At 38.1% G+C, this 26,608-nt stretch overlaps 1 protein-coding gene across 7 annotated transcripts in view; it reads right to left on the reverse strand.

Moving 5' to 3' along the window:
- RPS6KA2 (ribosomal protein S6 kinase A2) overlaps positions 1–26,608 on the reverse strand; it is a 308,943-nt gene that overhangs the window by 213,970 nt on the left and 68,365 nt on the right. The window contains exon 1 of one of the 7 annotated variants that reach the window (XM_083828098.1): positions 14,458–15,635. The exons of the other annotated variants lie outside the window; for them this stretch is intronic. The gene's annotated coding sequence lies outside the window, so the exon portion shown is untranslated. Of the gene's footprint in view, positions 1–14,457; positions 15,636–26,608 lie in introns of those variants that run through there. 7 annotated transcript variants of the gene reach the window in all.

Raw genomic sequence — 26,608 nt, forward strand, 5'->3', positions numbered from 1 at the left:
AATTTGACAGCCCAGAATGAGTGAAGTAGGAAAATGTTCCCTTTCCCTCTTTGACCTGTAAACCCTGGTGTTTTCTCTTTTGGCTAGCTTTCCTACCTAGGCAACGATTCAAATACTATGCTCTGATTTCCACAGGAAAACAAAACAAAAAAAAAAAGAACAGTTTCTAAAGAGTAACTCTGAACAGTACAGGCCAGGCAGATTTACTACTTCAGGGATGTTCCTTCTACAGCTTTACCGAAAGGCATCATTATGGAGATGTAAACAGACTAAAGCACAATAATGTCCACTTATGTGATGAAACACTGATGACAACCATTCACTGAAGAGAGCAGAGAATAGAAGTGCTGGCTACATGGGATTGCATCTCTACTTCAGCTACAGGATAACCTACAACTTACTCATGGCAAAGGTGGCAGTGTTGCTGCCTGGTTTACCTTTCTGCTTTTCATTAGGATCCAAAGTGCTGAGCATCCCAAACTGTTGGAGATCAGATTTGGCAGAATATTTTCTCATGAACTCAAGTTTTGTCAAAAAACATCCATTAGTTGCCTCCTAATATTTCTCAGAAATGTCTTGCATTTGATAAGCTTTTGCTGCAGCCACAACAGGAACCCTGTCTGAAGCCTTCCGAGTCTGTCCTGTGATACCAGGTATTAAAGATCCCTAGTGAATGTATAGATCTAAAGACTGATCAGGAGTCTTGGAGAGGTCTCCTACATTTTTAGCAATGGACACTGACATTGAAACCAAGGGATTTATTGACCTTGTAAAATAATATTGCTCAGACCAAAGATCCATGGAGACCACTACCCTCTCTCCAATAGCCTATGGCAGTTAGCCAAAAAGGAAGAAGATGTGGCATAATCGCACTGATTGTTCCTGAATAACCTCCTGCCACTGAGCTGTGGGTTTGGGATTCCCTGAGCAAGAAGTAGTCTTTATCCTCAATATCTTATGAATTTTTGTTCTCTTTCAACCCATTAACATCTATAGCATCCAGCAGCAACTGCCACAGCTGACTTATGCAGACCATAAAGCAGAGCTCATTTTGATGCTCTAAGGAAGGCCCTTACTGGTTTCATTTGGTAGCCCCATGCACTTGCACTAGGAGAGAAGTCAGCTAGCTGCTGCTGTTCACCTTCTCTATGCTGTATGCTGCAGGTTTCAATCACAGTCTCCTCAGCTGTCTCCTCAGGCTGAAGAGTTCTTGATTATTTAGTTATTCCTCATACAGAAGCTCTTCCACATCTTTGATTACCCTAGCTGCTTTTCTTTGTACTGTTCCTATCTCTATAACATCCGTTTCCCAAATACTGGAGGAGCAGAGATGCACACAGCATTCGAGACACAGGTGCACCATGAAATTCTTCAGTAGTCGACAACATTCACTTTGTTCCCTGCTTTTCTCTAGTAATTCATGGCAGTCTGTTGTGTATTACATGGCTACTGAGCACTGTGCTGACATTCTCCCTGAACGGTATGGAATTACATCTACATTTGTTATTATTATTTTTTTTTTTTTGAGTAGTAATAGTCAACCCCAGGCCAATCACTATGTATATAAACTGGGATTACTTTACCCCACACACATTCATTTAAATTGATTTGTACTAAAAGTCATCTGTCTTTATTGCACATTCATTCACTGTAGCAAAGTCCTACCATTTCTTCATAGGTAGCCCTTCTCTTTAATTATGCCAACTGACACAGTACCACTGAAGTCATTGTTTCCCTCACCTTTCCCTGTCTTGATAATTACCAGGTCCTGTGCTGTTTAAATAACTTCCCTACACTGAGAAAGATTACCACTGAATTCTCTTTCCTCTTCTTCCAAACAGATCCTCTCACTTGGGAAGAAATATCACATGGGTGTCCCCAGATTTCAGGATACAACAAACAATTCCTAAATCCTAAAAACAGTCTAAGGATCTTCTCTTATCCATACATTAACACAAACAGGATTCTTCCACTGCAGGACTTCCAACAAGCACACACTTTTAAACTGTTACCTCTCTCAAGGGACAGCTTTTAGTCATGCAATGTCTGAAGCATTAAGAGTGATCTGCAAGATTTTCAGATCACTTATCCCTGAAGAGGTAATTGCATTAGTTTCATGTCTTAAATTTGTGCTATTAAAGGGAAAAAAATAAAAAACTGCATAAAAAATGAACGAATGGATCTCAGGATCAGTGTTCCATATAATTTCTCAGTTCCCAGAATCTCGTCTCATCGGAGGTTTTTTCTCCATTTAACCATCAACTGACCATGAATTGAATTGCATTAGCATTAAATTCCAGTGTGGAAAGGAAAGCTGTTATCCATACAGTTGGAATTTATCCCTGCCTGAAATGTGGATATTCTTACCTACTTGTACTACATCGTGCCCAGGAGTCCTAACCACGGATCAAAATTTCACTGTACTCTCTGCTGTAGAACCAACTAGTACAACAAGCCTCGCTGGCTGAAACTGGGCCAAGAGCAGCTCATCCCATGTTCAGTATGAGGCTCTTCCCAAACTTCAAAGTGCCTGGGCACGAGCATTTGAAATCAGAGCAGCACCAACACTGCACATGCCAGACTGGTCGAACTGAAAAATGACAGCACGCATAGGGGAGAGGAAGCAGAGAGGTGAGCCCTCCAACAACCACTGCCTCTCTGGAAGTAAACATTCATGGTCAGAACAGTTAACTCTTTCCCTTGGACAGCTCAACAATGTTACAGTAACATTTGCAATTTGCCTAGCATGAACTATAGGAAATGCTGCAGGTACCAATGTCGTCATACCCTTTACTGAGTGCAAAATTGGGATATCTCAAGTGGCTGCAGTAACTGGCACACAGGACACTTGCTAGGCAGTTTTTATAGACCAAGACTAAGTGGAAATCTGACTCCCCCCTTCTATAATTGGATTTTTGATAAACCAGGTTTCTGAATCTGGCTATGAACGATTCTAATAATAGTAAACGAGATAACTACTTAACTGCATATTTTATGTAAATAAGATGAACCTTAACTTTGCTGGAACATAGCAGCATTCAGCTACAGATAAGGGGAAAGCTTTCATGTCATATGGATGCTCCAGTTTGTCTCTGAGGGAGAAATTCCTGGAACACAAGTACCAGCGGCATCAAAGGGCTTTCAAATCACCAGAAGGGACACTACTACTGGAGTACACTGTGTTACTACAGCCATTTGCAAAATATCCACATTCACCACATGGTGGACACAGATGCAGGAGGAAAATACAAAAAAAAAAGTTAAGTGGGATAGCAATAATGTGACTAGGGTAGTAACAATTGAACAAATAGTAAGACAGGGAATATGCATGTTTTTCTCAATTAGCTTCCTCCTATGCGTGTACTAAAGCTGTGTTCTGACCACCTGAGCCATTTGGATAGGCAAAATCCATTTAAAAATGTTTACCCTCAGGTTTTCTGCCACCCCCCACCCCCCCTTTTTCCAATTACAGTGCCACTAAGTAAGTGGGCTTTCTATAAACAATATGCAAAAAACGTCACGCTGCCATGGACTTCTGTTTGTGAGCATGATGCAGGGATGGACAGTTTGCTTCTGTGCTGAAAAATCTCCTTCACAACTAATGCCCAGACAAACACTTTTACCAACTATTTGCTTTGCAAAAATGAGATTATTTTTCCCTCAAGATAGCTGGAGGGCAAATTTAAAAGCCCTCAGTCTTAATTGGATTATAAGTACTCAAAATCAACCCACGTGCAGCCTTATCTATACGAAGGCATCTTCACTGCAGCTAACAGCATCTCAGCGTACAGGTGCCTGTACTGTCAGGAGCAGCAGTTAAGGATCAGTACCTCTGGCAGATGCTTTCAAAAGCTGCTGAATTCCTCAGTGGGCACAAGCTGGTGCAGCACTTCACGAGGCTGCTGCAAGATGCTGCTGCTCACACCTGGGATCCCACTGCCAACACCACTGCAGGTAAGCTGCTGGTTACACACACTGGTACACTCTGAATAAAAGTTCTAACATAGGCAAGGCTCAGGCCTAATGGAGAGGCACAGAAAAATGGGAAAAACTACTGTTTTCCAGTAAAAAGATACCCATGTGTTCAGTTTTACCATTTTCATCTCAGGCAGTGAGGTAGGGGGAGTGTTGGTGGGTCAGTGAGTTGGCGACAGCAGGTAACTGATTTCCAAAACAGGCCTCCCTCTGAAATAACTAAGTGTCCTGGCACTGACTTCAATGGGTGCTGGAGCATAAGAATGCTCTGAACTTGACCAGCCACCAAAATGGATATGTCTATCCCTGTAAATCCCTTGCAGAGAAATTGGATACTGGGCATCAAGAAGGTGCAGAAATCAGTCGCCCTTAATGTGATATTAAACTTCTTAAATCACCGGTAATGTTGCCAGGAAAAGTGAAGAACTGTTCGTTTGTTTTTTAATGACATACGAGCACTACAGTATGAACATGCACCATGACGCAACCATTTAAACTAATATTCAGCTACACAGCACAAAAGAAGCCTTTCCAGTACACCATCGAAGAAACAGATGTTTGCTTCCCAGTACTGAACAGCAGAATAGTAGAATATTTGAGGAATTCACTTTACAAAATACTTGAGATGTGCTCAGCTGTCACCAACACATGAAGCTTAATTCTTCCTTCACCTGCACTGTTATTTATCCCAGGCAGTGTAGCTCACTGAGCTATTAAAGCAGTCTGAAAGTAGTGAGAGAATTATTTTCAGAAATACTCTGTTCTGAACATACATGTGCAATGTTTTCTGAATAGCAGAAAGTCTTATTAAATGGCTAAATGGTCCTGCCTGGCCTTAATACGTGCAAGTCTTTGAAAAGCATTAATTTATCTATTCATTACAAAGAGGTAATGAGCAAAAGTTTGTCTGACACTTCCAAATAGCTCTCACTGAAATCAATCTGCTGCTACACCTACACAACACTTACTTGAGAGTGCCTTACAAGAGATATATACTGTAATATGCAAAAAATATTGATGTTACTTGTGGAAAAAAAAATGTTTGCACGTCCAGGAAGCATTACCATGATATTTCCACACAGCTTGTTCATTCACAGTTATTCCTATCTTTTGAAACAAATCTTGCCTTGCTGGTTTGCCCATGCCAAGTAAAATGGATGCACATAGACATGGATGTTATTATCACTGCTCTACTAGTTCATGCAAGCTCTCATTTAGAGTAAAGTACTTCCAGTCTGTATCAGACCTTGAAGAATTGACTCTGAAAACAGCACTGATATTCACAACCAGTTTTACTAAACATTTCTGTTGCCTGTGAAAGTACTAGAGAAAAACAAACGAATGAACAGAGAGAAAAAAGACTCTTTAAACCTTTAGATGGTGAAACTGCAGATCACCAAACAAGGAGAAAATCAGAAATATACATTGAAAAACATTTAAAAGTTCCTGTGAGAACAAAAATTCAAGGAAAACTGCAACTTCCACATAGTTCAACAGCATACATAGCATAACACCTTGACCCAAAGATTTGTAAGAATTTCAAAAATGGAAAAAAAAAGTCTGCAATCTCATTTTTCTTTAGAAAGAAGGGAATCATAAATCAGATTAAAAAGAAATTATATACAAGATTTCTAGGAATAAACTATTATGACTAAAATTTCCATGGACCCCAAAAGTCCTCAGTTTTTCTGATGAGCAGGGTGATCCACGTATACTTAAAAACATTTTTACTGAGGAAGTTTAAACGAAGTACAAATAATGGAAGCACCAAACTCCACTTCTCTTCAGTCTAGTTAATACCTAGACAGATTTCTACAAGATACGGGACAGTTAAACATAGGTTGTTGTGTTCAATAAAGAACTAATGGTTTAAGATAAAAAGTATATTTAGGCGATTTCAGATCCTTTCCTACCCTTAAATTATTTCTTTGCATTTATCAAAAACAGCAACACAGCAATAAATTCTGGCTGAACTGAAAATTTTAGCTTGTGGTATCAATATTTTATAACATTCTTTAACTTTTCAATTTCTTTATTTTGCCTTGCTCTTTTATAGCTATGACTTGTCCTCCTTGTAAAGCAGCATCCCTTCTTCCCCTCTTCTGATAATTATTGCATTAGATTTGCATGTTACTTGCAGTCTATGCATCTCATGGTGGCAGAGCTGGTACCTCTGAGGTGGTGTAGATATTCTAAGTTCAAGGTGCTTTTAGATTAGTCATGTGGATTTCACAAAGAAAATCTCAATTTAGTCCCACCATACTACAGAGTACTACTGTTTAATGTGAATTTTTCTATGTCCTCTTTTAAAGTAACTTTTGCAATAATTAGCAAACATTTACAGCCACATACTAGAAAATATGGAACATAACTTTTATATGGCTAAAGTGAAAATCAGAGATAAGAATCTTAAAAATGGCTTCAAGTTAACAATTATTAATTGAAAGCCCAAAACATAAAAAACTACTTTCCATCTTGAAGACTTAAGTATCTTGTGATAACCACAGTTATTCTGTAGATAAGACACCAGAGAAAGTACAGTTAGAAAGTAGAGAAAAGTGTAGAAAGTGTTTGCTTTCACAAACAGAATTAAATGAAAAAGGAAAGAATAGCTTTCTGATGTTATTTTGGTACTAGCGAGGAAAAGCAAGCAAAAGACTAGATAAGAAGCCAGAAGAAAAACAAGTGACAAAAAGTCTATAGTGATATAGATTGAAAAGCCAAAATGAGTCCAAAAGAGGTCAGAGGACACATTTTGACATAAAGCATCTGGAAACTGAAAATGAGAGAACTTTCCCATCTGTGTAAGGCAACTAAATAGCTAATAGATTTTTTTTATTTTTATTTTTTGAAAGCAGTATTGGAGGTCTTGTTAAACGTGCAAGCAGAAAGATAAATAAAAAAATAAAGAAAAAGCAAAGTTCAAGACATGGCTATATTGTCTTAAACAGATCAAGTCTAAAAGATAGACAAGTCTTCATGATAAAGACCTTCTGACAGTCACACCGATTTAAAAGATTCAAAGCATCCAAAATGACAAAAATGATTAAACACCAAAAGGGAAAGTGGTTAGAGAGCATTTGTTAAGTGACAAATAGTCCCTTAGTCACCTCTTATGCTTTTAAAGAGATTACAGAACATACAAGAGACACCAACGCAGTTGAAGAAAAGACTCAGAACAGGCTTTTCAGATGATCATAGCATTGTCAGCCTCAACATCTAGCAAAAAAATGTGTTATCCTCAGAATCAGGGAAAAATCAAGACCAATTTCCTTCTGCAACCTGTCAAGAAGCAAGTAGGTTTCCAGAGCAGAAAACACCAAACAGATTTTAAATCATCTGTATAAAGTGGGTGTTTTCATTTTATAGACCTAAGGTGAAATGACAAGTACCTTTCATGAAAAATATTAGATTTTCAAAAATCTTTTGATAGCAGTCATGCTGTCACAGAAAGTCCAGTGGTTTGTAATGGTAACTGGAGTTGTACAATACTGTATGTACAACTGTACTGTATGAATGTACAATATTCCTGTTATTGTTATTACAAAGTTATCTACAGAAAGCAACTACGTAGTTTTGTGGACAAAAGATGCAATACACTTGGATGATTTTCATTTCACTTCCCAAGTGGAAGATATGGACCAGTTATTAGTAGACACGGCAAAACATTTTGGTCACTTCATTGACAGGGAAGAAAAAAATGTGGCTTTTAATTATTCCCAACCAATCCCAGAGCAGACAGAGGAACATTAATAAATGTTGATCATTTAACTTTCTTAGGAAATGGAATAGATGATGACTAAGCCACCCTTGAATTCATAAAATGAAAACGAAGGCAGGAAATGGCTTTTATAAACTTGTAAAAGTTGGGGGAGAGAGAAAGGAGGGGGTGTGTTAAAAAAATAAATCAAAATTGGTATTAAATAGAAATTTTTCCTTGTGCTATTAAGTCTCTTCTTGCTTGGAGCAGAATCAGAGCTCCACAACAACATTTGACAAAAGAGAATAACTCATTTCAAAATCCTCTTGGGAAACACTTGGAATCCACTGGACAGAAATACAGCGTTGGGTATCACAGGCTGAGCACACAAGCATAAAACATTAAAGCCTAACAAGAGGAAGTGGCAGACGTGGTTAGCACATGTTCTGATAATGCCACTAATATGAATCTGCTATCAAGTGATAATCTGAAGACTGAGTGAGTGCAAAAAGGAGAACTAGAATAGTAACACAATTAGAGTTGGATCTCTGGTTAATTGCTCTAAAAAGAACGGGACCACAACATCAGAGAAACTGTTTCCCCGACTGACCCAAAGGTGCAGGAGTAGAAACAACTCCCACCTGAAACGTTAAAACATCTCTAAAGAGGATGCAGGTGCACAAGACACCAGGGAGCTCAGAGTTGGAATACGATGACAAAATCAGCTAGCTCACCGCTGAATACCAATCTAGCCATGGGAGTGGGTCTAGGCTTCACTTCAGTGTTTCCAATTACTGAGCATCAGATAGAGCAGTTAAGCAAAACAAGGCTTCTTTGGTGATGTCTGACTCTGAATGCCAAAAAGAAGAACAACCCAAAAGGAATAAAAATGGGCTGTCAGAGAAAGAATGATCTGCTGCTTTCTGTTGTGTTGAGAGGGCTGCTCCAGTCAAGTCTGGCACAGTATCACAGTCTTGCATAGATGAGAGAAACAGTGTATTTTATGATGATTCACTGGCACCAGACAGCACAAGGAAGTTTTCATTAAAAACCAGAGGCTCTGGAGCAGTCAGAATTTGCAGTTAAGGACAGCAACCATTCTGATTTGCAGAATCAATAAGCAGCATGTCATGTCAGAAATGTAACTCGGACCCAGTATGCTCATTACCTCCTACAAGTTACGGACCAAAACTACTTGCAGACAACCAAAACAGGTTATTGGACAGATCAGCTTTATATACAGTTCTGATAATTTAAAATAAGTTTTGCAACACTGAAGTGAGCCTTCACACGAATAGGGATATATAACCTTGTAAATACTAAAACCAGCAACTAGTGCAGGCTCACTTACCTTCTTGTTTTTTAAGACATGACAGATTTGTCAGTTGTATGTGGTTAGTATGCCTTTACAGGGGACTAAAGGATTTTCCATTCTGCTCAAAATTCTGTAAGGAGTTAATACAATTTGCAGTTCAGATTGTTACTTGGTGTGCTTGGACACGAGTTCTCCATTCATTTTGAAGAACAGATCTAGTCAAGAGTTTGGACAGCATGAGGCTCCCCACCACGTCTCGCCAGTATTCCTCACAGCCCAGCCCTGGTGCGCAGAGAACATCTGGCAGGGGACAGCCCCTGTTGCAGATGTCTGGGACCTGTCTGCCCCGAGTGCCGGCAGGCACACAGGCACCATGCACTGTGCAAGGAGGAAGCTTGTCATATCCTATGAACAGCAGATAGGCTGCAATTTTTCCTAGATATTTGAGTTCTGTTTTCCCAAAGGAACTGCTGTGAAGTATGCAGAATCTATTATAAACAAGTGCTAAGGCTTTTCCATAAACCCAATGACAGGAGAAAGAAATATGTGTAAACAGTTGGAGCAACCAAGACACACATACAGGCCAATGCAAATATCATGCTTCCCCTCATCTACTTTTCCTATCAGCAACAGGAGTGACTTTTGTTATGAATTATCATGAAGCACAATATTAACAAACTAATGATTTCAGGAGTCAATAATTTACTGGAAAATGCTTTTTTTTTTTTTTCTTAAGTTCTTAAATTTCTTGTGCAGTTATCCTTTGAGCTATGTGAGAGGAAACTTCTTTCATTACCAAAAATTGTAAGGATATACTTTATCATCATTTTCATCCAGAGAAACCCCAAACCACCCAACAATTCTTAGGAAAATCCAGACAAGCTTCCTCTAAAACAATCCACAATCTAAGAGTCATAGCCTCACTGGAGATTTAAGATACCATAATTCAAATCCCAGCTCAGGCTAAGATGTAGGAGGAATATGAGTGGATATCCCATAACCTAGGTGAGTGAGTGCACTAATTACCAGGCTCTTTGATATTCTCAGGTGAACTGCTCTCAATTATTCTACTGGAGTAACCTCATCTTGTATAACTAATTACATATCCACAGGGCTAACAAGGCTGTTCCTCTAAGCCCACTGGTTATGGGACTCACCTTAAGTTGTGAAAGATCCAGATTCAATTAGTATTTTAATTACTTACATAAAACAGAACTATTTTCACAAGAGAAACTGAAATTGTAACACCCCAAAAAATGCCTCAAGGTTATGACATTCATAATAGGACATGGGTGGCAATTTCAAGCTTTCAACCTGAACTACATTCATAGGACTTAAATGTGTGACATTGTGTGCGTGCTCTGCTAAGGTAGATAGATGATCCCATCTGAGTGCCAGAAACATCCTGGGCTGAGAAGCGATAACTCTTGCTGTTGAGCAGCTGTCCCAGACATAGCAATTAAGTATAATAATATGCATACATGCACACACACAGAGGTATATAGGTATGAACAGTAACATTCCTATTCCATGCTAGAAAATAATTAAAGAGTAAGAAAGATTATTTTCAAAGGAAACAATAGAAATATCCCAATGGAGAGCCTAATAATTCTTACAGGCACACAGGCCTTGTCTGCAGTGGATATTTTGCCATTTCCAATTCCTTTTCCATGAATCCAATAGTCTCAGAGAGAAAATGTAACAGAATTACTTCTCTCAAAAGCACACAGCCTTAGGAGTTTTCTTCTGTGCTTTCTCCCTCTTCCCCCTTTTTAAACTGGTAGTCACATGCTATAATGATTAAAAGCATAAATAACTAAATATGCTCAACAATGAAAACAACACATTTCTTCACAGTATGAAAACTTAGAGTTAGGAGGTAATACTAAAATTTTGTTAGTTATTAAGAGCTGGCTGCTACTTCACTTTTTCCTACACCCCTCAATAACGCAATGCCTATTACAAATTTAAAAAGTATGTTAATTACCTGTAAACAACTAATACATTTTTAAAGGAACATTCCAAAAAAAAACAAAACCAACCCACTTTCCTTTTCTTGCAATAAATTCCTTTACAGTCCACACTTCTAACATGCTGCAGAAAAGTAAGTTTGTGATCATATGTTAAACTGATAGTATGGTTATTTAATTAATATATTGTTGTAGAATCAGTCTAGCATTGGACATGATTCCCATTTGAATTGAATGTACTGAGCACTCAACACCAAATCAGGGCTTGGATTACATAGAACATGAAGACCATTCTTCCTACAGAATTTTGGAATACAAGTCTGGAACTTTTCTTCAGAATCTTGGTTTCTCACTTAGGGTGTAGCAATGTAAACAAACTTACCAAATAGGTATATACACATACATATACCTATTAAGCATAGTAATTAAATGAATACATGAACACAATATATGGTATACTCAGCCTGTTAAAGTCTGTCAAACTATGTGGTTATACACAACATATATATATATACACATACATATTTATATGTATATGCACACACATGCACATTCACACACGGTGTTGTTCAAGCTACCCTAGTTTTTCAAGCTATGACCAACTTATGCCTTACAGATAAAATAATTGAGCAAAATTTTAGCCTGGAAATTTACAGAATATAGAACAGTTTCAATTTGCTCTTAATATTTTGGAATTTTTGCCCTAGGAAAATAACGACCAAATATTTTGTTTCAAGAAGTTTGTACCTCAATATACTGATATTTTTCTGAAGTATATTTAATTTTTAATGTCTTATATGAAGACTTGTGGTGGTTTGAATGTTCTGGGGACAAATGCAATCAAAGATTTGGAACCACCCCCAGAGGACAGGAGTTGCATTTGGCAACCACTTCAGTAACGTCTCAAAGGGGAATTACTCTGGACACCTTGAGCTCCACAGAATTTATTAAATCATCACATCATTTCAACCCAAACCTTCTTAAAAATTTGCTGCTCAATGGCATGTGTATCTACCTCTGTTCCTAAGGAATCTATAAATGGAAGTGGCATTGGTACTCATGACTCACGTACGTTGGCAGCGCTGTGTGGGCAATTCAGCACAGCATGTTCTCACCCCAAGACTGATCTACCTGCCTGGGACCAGTTTTCACTTTCACTTATCTTCACAATAAATTTAATATTTGCATCCTGCCTCTTAACTAAATGAGGACATAAAAGAAAGTAACATGGATTTGATTTTGACAGATTGTCAACATCTTATCTTTATTGAAGCTCTGTAGACATAATAATGTTTCCCTGACTCCAGAGTCCATGAAGTTTTATGAAATATCTGGTGTGGTCATGTCTTTGCTGGATCCAATAGCCATAATATCAATTCCAAAAATGCTTTTCTAATCCTTTCAACAGCTCAAAGCTTTGCCCATTCTTCCAATGTTTTTCTAATATTATTTTAATAAATAAAAGTTATGTATCAGACAATGTGTTGTGTTTATTTGTTTTTTACTTTAGTATTTTTTTCTACACTTCACCATCCCTTTTGTCATAACATATCTAACAAGCAACTTCAACAAGTTTTTCTGTCCTGCATTACCTGTCCCTTACTCAGTGACAAGTTATCCTGGACAAGACAGACTCACATTACAAATTCTACGGAAGGAAAAATATCTGTTTTGAACTGAATTTTTCTAACTTGCATTTACTATTATTTGTCTGAGTACCTCATTCTACAGCTGGAGCTGTAAGTGCCCATATTTATCCCAGAGTAAGAAAAAAACTTAACTTGGTTTCCTGCAGTAGTGAAACTGTGTTAAGCAGTTCTCAGACTTGTATCACATTCCACCTTCCTCCCAAGTCCTACAAGCAGTCACAGGGTAATTCACATTTCTGGCGCTGCCCCTCTTTTGTTAGATTTGCTCCATCATCTTCAAACAAACCCATTCTGCTCAAGCACAAAACCGCCCCACAGCTATGGGGTGCTCACTCCAGCATCCCTCTGAAGCACCACAAGGCAAAGGCCTTCACCTGAGCATCAGCAGAACCTTAGCAAATGACTTTGGGGGAAGAAGCTCAGAGGGGAAAGAGCTGTAAAGAACTCTGCAAGAAAAACCCTCAAATACAGTCTGCCAATGAAAACATCCACTCCCTGGCACGCCAACATAGACAAGTGGGTGAGTAAGGAAGGAGGGTTTGAGGCCAGCAGCTTTTGAACAAAATGAGCAGACACTACTCATCCTGGAGGGCTTGGACTGGGGTGGGTGATGAATGACACTACTGTGCTAGGTCCATTTCTTTTGGCTAAAGAATTTTGACATGCTTAAAAAAGCAACATACTCTAGCCAAAATTCACTAAATAAATAAAGAACAATTGATAAGACAACACAAAAATATGAGCAATAAATCTGTATTCTCTGTAGGATAGGAAAAGTCTAACAAGAACAGCAAAATGAACACAAACCCACAGTGTGCTATAGAAAATTGCTACGACGTGATATCAAAACATGAGACAAAAATATCTCCCTTGCAGAAAGGATTTTGGCTAAGCACAGTTCCTGGTCTGGAGCTTCTTGTGGTGATGATTTTCTATTCTCCCTGTTCTGAACAGAAGAGATCCAGGAGTTCACATGGATAACTATGGTGCTAATTAAGAAAACAGGTGTGTGAGTCTTCCCCACCTTCCATACTACTCCAGTCCACTTTTGCCCTGGAGAGGAAAGAGGGAGAGAAAATCTCATTTTGAATGAACTGGAACACAGCAAATCTGAAATGATATAAAACCCACCACCATTCCAGCCCTGTAAAATCCTTATCCAGATACCTGCAAAAAACCAAGATGTTAACACAGTCAAATTCCACTAGGAACATAGATAATGACAAAGAAAGGAAGAAAGAAAAAAAAACTAAAGAAATGGTAACAAGAAAAATCACTTTTCAGCAGTCACAGGAAATTGAAAAAGAGAGGGGCTGTGGTTTAATTGAGAAGATAGAGCTCTCAGGCATATGGGTCTCTGGAGAAATCTGAGACATCCTATTGAATGAAGCTCCAACTGTTCCAGGAAAGTAAGCTGATATTCATTTCCAACTTTGAAGATTGAGCCCCATCTTCAACCTCCAGGGAGCAAAGCTGGTAAAACTGAAGTTCACTGTGTGCAAAAGACAGCATCAAATCTAGATGGCCGCTTGCTCTGCCTGCATCTATTGAGCCATGGGGCATGCCGAAAGGAGGCTTTGGTTGTCAGAGTAAGTGGTGGAGACAGATAAGCTGGCTAGATGCAGGCTCAATGTTGTACTCAGATCACATTAGGTGGGAAGGTCTGCTAAAGTTAGTGACCCTGCTGCTCACCCCAGCCTTTCTGGCTATCCTGCAACCTCTTAGTAGCAACAGCTGCTAAACGATGCCCTCTCATATTCCTCTCTGCTTTCTCTTCAAATATACAGAAAGGCCACATGAAATAATAAACGTTTGTGCCAAAAAGAAAGAACAACCATTAAGTAGTACCTTCTGCTTTTAATAAAGGAAAAACAGGTCCTGGATAGGATGGGTTTCCATGGGTTTGAAACTCCTTCCCCTTTCAATCAATGATTTGCAGGCAAGGTCTGATACATGCTGACAGCAAAAAATTGCCTTTGCTCTCACACTCTGTCTTCCAGGCACAATTTCTCTCACGTCCTTTGTTATATCAAAGTCTTTTTTACTAAGAGGTTGAACAGGAGCAGATAAGGTGAGGGGGAAAGGAAAGGAAGGCAAGAAATATTTTTTAAACCTAGACTAAACTGTGATAAAAATTTCCATCTACAGTACAACAATATTTGCCTCAAGAAAGCAGTTTATTCAGCTGCTCAGGAATGAGGCTCAAATTCTTTCTGATAAAGGGTTTTCCTAATTATGCCAGTGAGTCAGAAGCAATGCATTCCATCCAGCCACCGAATGTTTAAAAAGACTGTTATTGAGGGTATGTGCTACTTTTTAGCATTTCTCCACAACAATCAAAAATAAATACCTCGAAGGAAGCCTCCTCCAGCTCCCCAGACAAGTCTCAGGAAAAACAGGCTGTTCCTTTTGACAGGACTCCAGTCTGCTTCTCAGAAAGCCCAAGTTCAGCCTGCTGCTCTACCACAGCCTCCCTTGGAAACCATCAAGAAGTCACTTGGGCATGCTACACAGACTAATTCCAATAGCTTACGCTGTTCTTCCTGCAGACCCCAGTGAAACAAACCACTGCAAGTCTTTGTAAATCAGGACAAAGATTTGCCGTTCTAATGACTAAAACTACAAAGGTTTGGCTGTGGCATCACTGCAAACAGCCCTTATTCCTGAATCAAGAACTGAAGAATTTGTTCTTGAGGTTGGCTGTGCAAAACCCCTTGCCAGTAATACCTCCAGCTGTATCTAGAAGGATTCTGGGACACAGGACAACACTAAGATACCTCACTCGGTAACTCATCCTTTGCTTTTCTTGGGAGAAGTTTAAGTGACAAGATCACAGGACAAGCAGCATCTGCTCAGACCCTTTAACATGCTCATTTCACTACTTAACAGACCAGGAAAGTCCATGGTTTCAACGTAGCTGTGAGGACTAGTTCAGCTTTTGTACATATTACAATGCTTAACTCATCCAACAGAATCAATAGACTTTTCTACCTCTGCTTTTCAAAGCTGAGAGAGCATAAAAAGCATCATGTCTGATGTGATCTGAGACAAAAAAAATATATAGTAGATATTGCAAACAGCATAGTATAATGATAAAATCAATGTGTCCCATCTTCATGTTAAAAGGTTAGCACAGCGTACAACACCTGTCTCTCAGACTCGTATTGTAAAGACGTGCTACTGAAGAGAACCTGAAACTGTCTCCTCTGCTGCATATTACATAAGGCAACACGCATGATTCATGAGTCATCGTTGCCATATCCCTGCATTATCAAATGTATATTTTTTTCTTAAATACAATTTCTGTGTTAGTCTAGATCCTTTCCCAGACAAAATATACGCAGAGAACTGCTGGAAGAAAAATGTTGAATGAAATACGGTCTACGATAAAGAACATCAACAACCAGTTCTGCCGCTGTTATAGGCAGGGCTACATCACTGTTAAGTATTAAGAATTATTCCTTTATGCAACCTTATTTTCAGCCACTTTTAACTTTAGCAGAGACTGGTAAGTGAAGTTTCCCTTCCACACGGTTACACTTCTGCTGCAGGATTTTTGCAGGTACATTTCAATTAAAAGAGTTTATCTCATTTATGAAAAATTCTCCAAAATACTTTCGTTTTCATATCTATGGCATAGTTTCCTCATCTTCAAGCTACAAAACAGCCCCATTTATCTCAGAATAGCATTTTTGCTATAGCACCCTGGGATTCTATTAATGCACAGCATAGAAAAGCACATGAAGAAAATTACCAACATAGCCTTCAGAGCAGGTAACAATAATATGTAGTAAGTTCAATCCTTCAACCTTATGTTGAAAGAAGATGAAAGCAAACTGTCAACATGCAGCAGTTAACTGAATTAATGAAGCACTAGTGGAAAAAAATGGTTATGTGACTGTGTAATTAGATGCAGTATCAGGCCACCTAGTCAGAAGTATTCAGAGTCACAAGCTGGCCATTTTACTCCTAAGCAACTTAAAATATTAAAATGACTTCCTCCCAGTGTCTTTTTATTATTTATTAATTAACTCTGCAGTTTGAGAACACATGCAGAATATCTTCAGTCTTTTAGAAGGATTTTGCTGGGACCATGTCATTTTGGGTACAACTTTCCCTACAGCTACTTTTGTAAAGCCAATTCTTCCAGAACACGTAGAGGGCTGAGTCTTTCAAGGACTGTGGGAAGAGCAAGGTTCAAAGTCCTTGCTCTTCATTATGCAGTGGTCTCCATCCAAATGTTTTTCATGAACATTTGGAAGCTTCTCTGCTTCATTTCACTCTAGGCCAAAACAAAAATGTTAAAGCCTTCCTGCATGCTTGTGCAAAATACTTGCACACTAGTGAAACTGCACTGCAAAACCCTGTATGCCTGCAGTCCCAGAGGGCTGCCAGGTGCCCTAACAGATAAGGCTATAGCAAGCACAGGGTCTATTTACACACTGCAAATTACATATGCCTAGGGCAGATCTACCCAATGTTTCAGCAGTATTCTCACAAACTCTTTCAATGTTGCTTTATCCCTTTATCATTTAATTAAATCATCTATAATAGAATTTGTAGATGAAGCTGAACAAAAATTATTATAAAATGCCAAAAGATACTGAAGATGTATTTTACAAACCAGTAAATAAATAAAAAAAGTGAGGCAAAAAAAAATAAAAGTGTGGCAATTAAAGTCTACCAACTCTGCCTTATGACAACAAAGTACTCTGAATAAACATGCTACAAATGGCTTTTAGCTCCTGATGAAGCCTCAGTCTTTCTGATGTGTACAGCAATAGGGCTGCTGACTCAGTGTCAACAGAACACATCCATATCCTTCCATGTCACTCCTACACACTAAGGTTATTAGCCAAATGGTTGTCTGACCAAAAAAAAAAAAAAAAACCTTTGAGAAGGGTTCAATAGGAAAGCTATTCAGCTATTTACTTTCATCAAGGATGAAAACCTTGGTCTGCCTTCTTTTTCGGAACTCTTCTCAACAACCTGAGGAACAACCCCTTCTCCCTGGCATAAGGGATTTGCTAAACATCCATAAAAAAATGACATTATCCAGATACGTTGCACTGGTTTTAACTCAGGTAGAGTACCCAAATTCTGGCTGTCTCAGTGGTTGGGCAGCTGAAATAGCACTGAGACATTTTATGAGCTTCCCTCATCGTAGCTGCTGTTTGTTTTATGGAAATCAACCTCAAGATAAAGTCAATTAACTGTCTAAATTTCTCACACATTTAAAAGAAACAAAATATAATATGTTGAAAGATAATCCAAAGCAAGTATTTTTACCTGAATAGATGTATAGAACTGCTGTTACCACTTTTAGATACAAATTAAAGTTCCAAGATCTTAAAATACAGAAAAAAAAAAAAGCTATTATTTGTTTTGACCAGATACACTGATCCCTCAAAAGGTTGAGATGACACTTGCCTAATTCAATAAGGATGCTGCATAGCTTAATTATGGCTTTTGAAGCTCTTTGTGCCTTCAGAGAAATCACAAAGCATAATTATCATTGGGATTAATACCAATATACATAGAGTCATAGAATCAAAAGAATAGAACAAAAAGCAGAACACAAGACAAAACCACCACACTTAAAATACAGGTTCTATTACATCTCAGGTTCATTTTAAAAGAAAATATAAATCCATGTGACAAATATGAGATCTGCGGGAGTCTGTTTTTCACGGCTTTTACTAGAAAGACTGAAATAAATTAAAATTTAGGAACCAATTTCACTCTGAGTGCAAGTCTACTAACCTCAGCTGGGCTACACTAGGGACAGATTTGACTCAGAACTATAACCGAAGCATTAACGGGTTGAGATTGTTCAGGAACTCAAAAGAAACTTGAAAGTATTCCCAAATTACCATGCTAGACCTTGTGAGTGGGAAAAGCACCATGGGTTTCATTCTCTTCTCTCTGAAATAACTTCTAGTCTATGTTAAGTTTCACTGATGTAAACACCACTATTTCTTCTTTCTCCTCACATAAGCAAGATCAGAATCAGGCTCCAAGTTTCTTGCCATCTGGTCAGAGACCACCCCCAAACAGTATGCTATTACTCCCTGAAAAAAATTGAAACAAATGCAGTGAAAGGGTACTGGCATGCTAATGTGTGAACTGAAACAGACTACAATGAAAAAACTAAACCAAAACAAAAGATAACTAATGAGGCATTGTTATGCATATCCCGCACATCTTTGCTTTAACAAGTATTTGCATACTCTAGACAGTCATTGACTCAAGATTTAGAAAATCTTAATCTCCTTCAGCTACCCAAACTGAGAAACAGTTGACTATTTTTTCCCCCGCTATAAAATGCATTGAGTTACAATTCAGGTTGTACAATCACAATGAAATCATAGTCAGAACGTTGTAAAAAGTCCTCTCCCAAACACACAGGATATACTTATTTCAATACTTCAAATTTATTTGTTTACAATACAGTAGATTAGTAAATTGCCATAATCAGAAAAACATTATAAAATTATAAATTCATGTATTTTCTCATATATAGATTTTCAACATGACAACTACACAGATTGAGACAATCCAGCTGAACTCCTCCAAGACACAATAGGAGATGCAAGATTTATTTATTTTAATCTTTAAAAGACAGATGCATTTCTTCTCTTCTTTATATTAAAAACAAACAAACAAACAAAAACTATTTCAAGCACTTTTTCTGAAAAGCACTTCAGCCAGCTACCTAACTCATACTCATGGCCATCATGACTGACTTGTACACTCCTAAGCACCATCTTTGGGGAAGACTAGCTACAACTCATTTTGTCTCCTGTATACCAGCAATACATTGCAAATATATTTGCTCAGTCTTGTCAAATAACTCCTTTATCAGCCCTTAGAAGAGCATAGACAGAAGGACTCGAGCTCTCAGACAAAAATAAGATTTCACGAGTAGCAGAACTAACACAAGTTTGCTTTCTCGTCCTACCTTTTCCAAATCTCACTACACTATAGTTACTTCCTTCCATACCCTCCTAGAGTACATTTAGTTTCCTCATTTCTAGTGTCCACTTCCATGAACATATTCCCCATTTTCTTTCTACTTTTTGGCCACACAAGCACAACTGTGTTCTGTAGCTCATTTGGTACAAGCACACAGGATGAAAAAGGAATACAGAAGGATGGATGGAAGCAGAATTAACCCTTTCGGTGACAACTACACTAGGGTGCAGTTTCATAATGGGACTAAGCCAAGTCATACGTTCTAACTTTGAAGGTCAGACTGAAACATCTCAGAGAAGAACTGTCTTTCTGGAAACCAGAAACATGTCTTTAAAACATAGCTTCCATGAGGAGACTTCTCATTCTTTACTCCACATTGCGATGAAAACACACATTAAAAATTAAGCAGCACTGTTCACAATGACAAGGTTTCTCTCAACAGACCTAACCAACTCAGTTGGTTTTAATGCCCTCGTCTACCCCAAATTTGGCCAGCCACAGTACATAAATCTACTTGCAGGGTTCCTCCAGTGCATAGAGTTTGATCTGCAGAGCACGTAGAACTTCACATATTAGAACAGACCCACAGTGGTACACCTCACAGTCCATCACACCCTGCAAAGCCCAGAAAAGACTAGCTATAGTTGAAGTTCAACCACATGGGATGCTACTAACGTTTGTATAACTATAAACGGCTGCCAAACATTTCAGATAATGTTATTTATATTTTGATTTCTCCCTAAAAGCCTAGAAATTTACTCTTGCAATTTTTTTCAGGCTTAAAAAATATATTTTACTATGCACTACCCGGACATAATTTTGACATCCAGGGAAAGAAAAAAAAACAGTAGAAACTATAATATATTACTCTTCTATTCTGTGGTATAAACATTCACAGTAACTCATAGCAGATTTGGATTTCTTGCAAAAAAGTTTACCTGCAGCATAACCTAAGTTCCCTCATCTAAAACTCTGATTATACATAAGACATTTTCAAAGATTATAAATCTTTGTTCATGTACAGACATAGTATATTCCCCTTCTGAGAACATAAATATACGGCAATGTACCCAATGTAGTATGTTATATGATGGGACACTTATCTTCTAAGAATTTTTCCAAGTCTACCAACTAATTTTTCATAAACAGCATAGCTGGTTTTGGAAGTAGCTATCTTGATATTTCTGCTATAAAGCATAAGAATTAAGTAAAGCTACATTATTATTAAAGGAAGGTCTTTGCTGATGCCATGAACACTTTATGTCATCATTCATAGCCACGATGCAATAAGCCACGACTCAATTCATCAGTCAGACTAGTAAAAATGCAAGCAGGAAACTGAAACAGGAATGTTCTGATCTACCTGACCTTCTAGGAGACAAGCAGCTCTTAGGAAAAGTTATTATAGGAAAGCAAGGACATAGTCATGCTCTTGAACCTCAGCATCGCATGTCTAGGTGTATGCAGAAAAGGATCGAGCAAGAATAATTAAGTAGCATAGAACTTGGGACACCAGTAGAGGGGAAGGATGAAGAAACAGAATGAGGCAGGGTATTTTCCTATTAGTTATATTTCCTATAAACCAAGCCCCATTTTTAGTAAAACAACCGTAGCTTCTGTTTTTCTAACTTGATGGATAATCTAAGTCACGCAGACCATCAAATTTGCTTTCTTGTTAAGTCTTATGACAGAATCTATTACAGAACCTACTTTAGTGATCTTTTGAGAAAGCACTGCTGCTTTCAGGCTTTACAAAATGTTATAAGTGAACTTGCAAAATTTTCATCAGTATTGGACAGACATATTTACAAGCCGATGCTGGAGAGCAGATGACCAGTTGGAGTCCATCTGAACATTTTTTCCAGTCAAAAATTAAAAAAAAAGATTGATAAATTTTTTCATATTTTTGTCCTCCTTTTAGGATGTTAGAAATTTAATGGCCCACCCCCAAGTAGCCTCATAAGGTTGCTCAGATGACTGAGCTTTTCTCATAAAATATTTCATTTGTGGGTTTCTCCCACTTCCTCTTTACTTGAAGACTGAGTCACCCAACTTGTCCTGATAAATAAGAATTAAGATGCCCTCCCCCAGACAATCAGGTTCACTCAGTGATCTCTAGTTTCAGCTACAACTTTACTAGACTTACTGTTGTGAAAAGTGAGAGATACTACACCAATCCCTCCTTCCAATTAGAATTACAGATAAGGATTTCTTGTGTAGGAATGCATCCTTTCCCATTAGCACTCCACAGCATGTGCATGCCAGGCTAAAAAGCAAGACAGCAGTTATTCATCCAAAGTCTTTGCCACACCATCTGCATTCAGCTGGTTGCAGCATCTAGCCCCAGCACCCTGTGTTTGTTATATGTCTTGTAAAAGTACCTCAAAGATATAAAGATATATCTGTGTCAAAGATATAAGCAGAAATGTGCCAAAGGAAACAAGCTATCCCCCTGAAGAAAATAAAAGCCTGTGTGGGTTAGAAAGAAATGTTTTTTCTAAATCCTTTACTCTCTTCTTCTGTCATCAGATGCATGCTGTATCATATACAGCACCAGGTACACTGTCAGAACTTAAAAGAAAATGCTGAATGTAAGAAACCAGTTACAATTTAGTTTGTTTCCCTGCACAAAGATCTTTCTTTCCTTGTGCTTGTTTTGAAAATAAACTGATAGAGTGACCTATGGTACTTTTCTTGGGAGATAATTGAGTAGCTTCACAGGCACCACTATTACAGGACTGTCATCAATATTTACTTTCATATTTTCTTAGCTTAATTTCATTTACACCTTCCCTCAGAAAATCCAAGTTGTTCTGAGTTGTTCCTCCTTCCTTTTCTGGACGCTAGCAGGAAGCCTGACAGGTTCTTCATATTTTAAGACACAAAAACATTACATCATAATTACTTTACATTATTAAAGGGGTTAACCTAAGGGGTTTTAACTCAAGAATAGTAAAAGGTTGAATAAATAATCAGATTGTTATAGAAGTAGGAGAACCATTACTTAGAATAACACCCATAAACACACATGGTTAATGTGTCAGTACCTTTATTATTAATAAAGCATGGAATGAGATCATTTATAGCATTCAAAGGTTAGTATTCAGACATCACACCGTAGGTAGATGTTGGAAACAAGTACGAAAACTGAAATGGTGTTACAAATGAATTATTCTCCTACTAATTTCAATATCTCTTCTATACAATATTTTTTGGGGTATAAAAAGCGAGAGAAAGAGCATGTTACTTTATTAGTAAAGAGTCTTCATAAGGTAAAACAGAAAATATAGAAGACAAGGGTCTTGTACATAGATGTTTTATTTCCTTATGAATCTACTCATGAGGATACTCATTTTTTCCCGAGGTGTACATGTGATTGAGGAAGCAGAACTGATCGTCCTGGAAGTTTTCCAGGAGAAATAGTCTCTCTATGATTCTTCAAAGCATTTTGAAATTTTAAGACAAAATTTTAGTAGGAATTAGCAATATATACCATTGTAAGAGATGCTCTGGAAGCACTTCAGCTATGCTGACAAACTAAATCCATCTAAATAGAAAAGACCTAGCATCCCATAGTCCCTACAAAGGTATTATTAAATTTGTTCCTGTGTTGTACAGTTGGTTATATACACAAATTTCATTTTTTTCAGGCAAAATTAATGTTGTACTGCTCCACTTCACATGCATTATTTAACCACAATATTGGGTGATTTTCTGAAATCTTTGACAAGCACATTTAAAATCTGATAATGTCAAAACAAATAAACATGCCTGACAAGCAGGAGAAATGGGAGATTCTCTGCACCTTCCTTCTGAATTATTTTTAATCAGTTACAAACAGATACTTTCAGCTGGCAAAGCATTTCTTCTCAGTGAGCACAGTTCTCTGAAGGACACTGTAACTTAGGTCTTGAGGACTGCATCTGCAAAAGGACTTGAGTAATACAGCCAGATATGAAATATTGATCACATGAACAGGAAAGGAATGCTCCTAGCTATCTAGTTATGGCTAAAAAGGGAGAGGAAAAAAAAAACAAACAACAAAAAAACAAACATTCTTGTTCTTTCCCTGTGACTCAATGTATACAAGCTACCTACGCTCTCTTAACTATGTTATCCTTCGGAACACGAAGACAGTACTTTTCAAAATCTAGACAAACTACTACAGCACTTCTCACTCTGTTCTCCAAGTATTACATGAATGCATTGTTGCTTAAATAAATCTATATACATAAGCCATTCAGAAATTCTTAGGTGACTACAGCCAGGAAAATGCCAAGAAGAGCTATTATAAAAACATAATAGGAACATACTGCAAGAATTCTCTCCGCTTCCCTCAGTAAATAACTGCCTTTATTTATATACACAGGGATAAATCCAAAAATCAAGCCTGACAGTGCTCAAGTACACCAGCCTCTGCTCTTACGAGCTTGCAAGCCATGACAGCAAAAGGGCTGGAGCAGTGGCAGGGCTCACTGAGCTCCTCAGGCCCGGCTCACCCCACGGCCTGCTCCAGAACCTGGCCAGCCAGCACAGAGGTCCTGCGACACCCGCCTTAATACCCAGTGCAGAGGATTGTCTTGGAATAAAGGAAGGGGAGAAGTAACAGCCAGAACAAAGAGGGCACGGGTTCAAGGCCTAGACATCTGAATCACCAGCTTGAGTGCCTGCTCCACAGCACAAGGGACATGGGTACCCAGCCTACATGGGAGGCTGCCTGCAAATCCTCACACATCTCAAAGAACCCCCTCCCAGAGTTTCTACTAGAGAAAAAAATATGTTTGCAGAAACAAATTCACTTCCCTAAATACAACCACTCAATTACCTGTGTATGTTCATCCTTGCTCTTGGGCAAAAGCAGCAACTTCTACTCAGTCACGCCAGTGCAAATCTGGAGTAAATCAACAGCTTTCAGTAGGGTTATGATTTACACTAGTGTGAATGAAAGCAAAATCTCACATTTTGTTAAAACAAAGATTAAGATCTCTGAGCCAGTATGGATCTCTACACTGGTGCCAAATCCCAAATTTCCTTTTTTTTTTGCATTTAAATAGAGTATCTGCAAAGTTTTTTATGCTGCTTAGACAAAATCATGCTCTAAGTAAAAATGACATATTTCTACATGTTGACAGGCTCTAAACTCTTCTAAATCCTCCTTCTTTGTTCTAAATCAGTAGATTTATTTCAAATATTCTTAAGAAAAGAATGAAGGAAAAGAAGCTACACAAATACCATCCAACTGCCCCCAATTTGCCTGGAAAAGATGCAGCTCTGCACAGCAACAAAAATGTCACTGAGAGCCAGCTCTCCTAAAGATCCTATAAACCATCCACACTAAAGAAGGATTGAACTTAGATGTTCTCTACTCCTTGTAAATTTATATAAATAGAGCAACTCCAGCATGTCTCTCTGTTCTCCTGGCAGGATAGATTGAATTTACAGAGGAATTTCTCTAATATGGCAAGAAGTCTGGGCTCAGTTCCTCCCCAGCCACCAGCTCCACGTGCAACACTGGGAAGCTACCATTTACATGTGCCTTGCTTGTTTCTAAAACAAGAGTAACATCCCCCTCCTTAGGGAGGTACAACTGCTTGAATAACAGGGGACAGAAGCATCTGAAATAAAGATGTTTAGCCCAATTTTGTGGGCTAAACACATTTATTTAAATGTAGATTGTCATTTTATGAAGTCATTTGCTATACTTTCTAAATGACAGTATTTTGGAAGTGTTTGACAGGAAAGTCATTTTGAAGTATTTCCCTCTATCAAAATGTTTACTTTTAGTTGAATCTATTCACTTAAATCTTTGAGTTAATATCCTTTGATAAATTTGAAACTTATCACAGGTAAAGCTAGAAACTTTACTGTGAATTAAGAGTCTTTTTCCCCCCTCTCCCTGAAATCCCATCTAAAACGTCTCTCAAAACAAGAAAAATACAACTCTTACTTGGCAAGCTCACATACTTTTTGGCAATTAGCTGCTTATTACAGGGACTGTGAAAGCAAAGTTGTCAGAATTAAGCTCACTACATTTTCATATCACATCAAAGTTGCAATTTGCTCCATAAGTTACCAGATGTAAAATGCATGCAAATGTCTTATTAAAGAATTGCAAATATTTTTTCATGGATCAAAAGAGCAAAAAAGAATTTCTCTACACATCTCGAGTTCGGCGGTATTACTCATGCAACGCTGAGTACTAAATACTCTGTACAATTCTTATTTTGGCAATGGTTTTAAGCCACATATTCTATCCAAAGTCTCCTGCGTAATGAGTGGTAGATAAATAGCAGCTGCTGCGTAAATCATCCAAAAGAAAGAAGTTACCTAACTGCTGAAAATTCTGCCAGTTCAGCAGCAGCAGGTAGCACAAGCAGCCTCTCTACACTTAAATTTCACCAAAACAGAGCAAATAGAGCAATGCCACTTGCACATTCACCTTTGTAAGTTCTGAGACATCAGAAAGAGCTATACAGACCTTAGCAACTGTTTAGCTTTTCCTCTTTTTTCCCCCCTTAAGAGGCCTATTAAAACAAACAAAAACAAAAAAAAAACATAGAAATTTGACTTAATTCCTTTGTTCTTTGTTTTATCACTTCTCATTCTCCAGCTAGACGTTTTGCCTCTTCCAAACCTGATGAGCAAGTGTTTTCCAAAGGTGATGCATCTTCCATAAGGCAGTGATGATTTGCACTGGAAGAGTACGCTACTTCTAGTGACGTTCATTTTCAAGAACAAATACAGTTTACCAATGGTGAGTGCACAGAAATATTTTACCAAGAAGAAACCAAGCTGCGTTTTCAGGTGACAATTTCAAAAGAATTATGTAGTTCTGCAACTCCCAGATTTGGGTCCAATCTCATGACAATTGAAATTTTTTTTTTTTCCTTCCCTTTTCTAACAATAGCTCTCCATCCTTTTACCTCACTGGATTTGTGTGTGGAGATTGTACACTGGAAGGCTTAACACAAATAGAATCAGAGGTTTTTGTTTCCCCAATTCAATCCCTGATTTTTGCAGATTT

This window comes from Anser anser (genome assembly GCF_964211835.1).
Source record: "Anser anser genome assembly, chromosome: 3".
Classification (NCBI taxonomy): Eukaryota; Metazoa; Chordata; class Aves; order Anseriformes; family Anatidae; genus Anser; species Anser anser.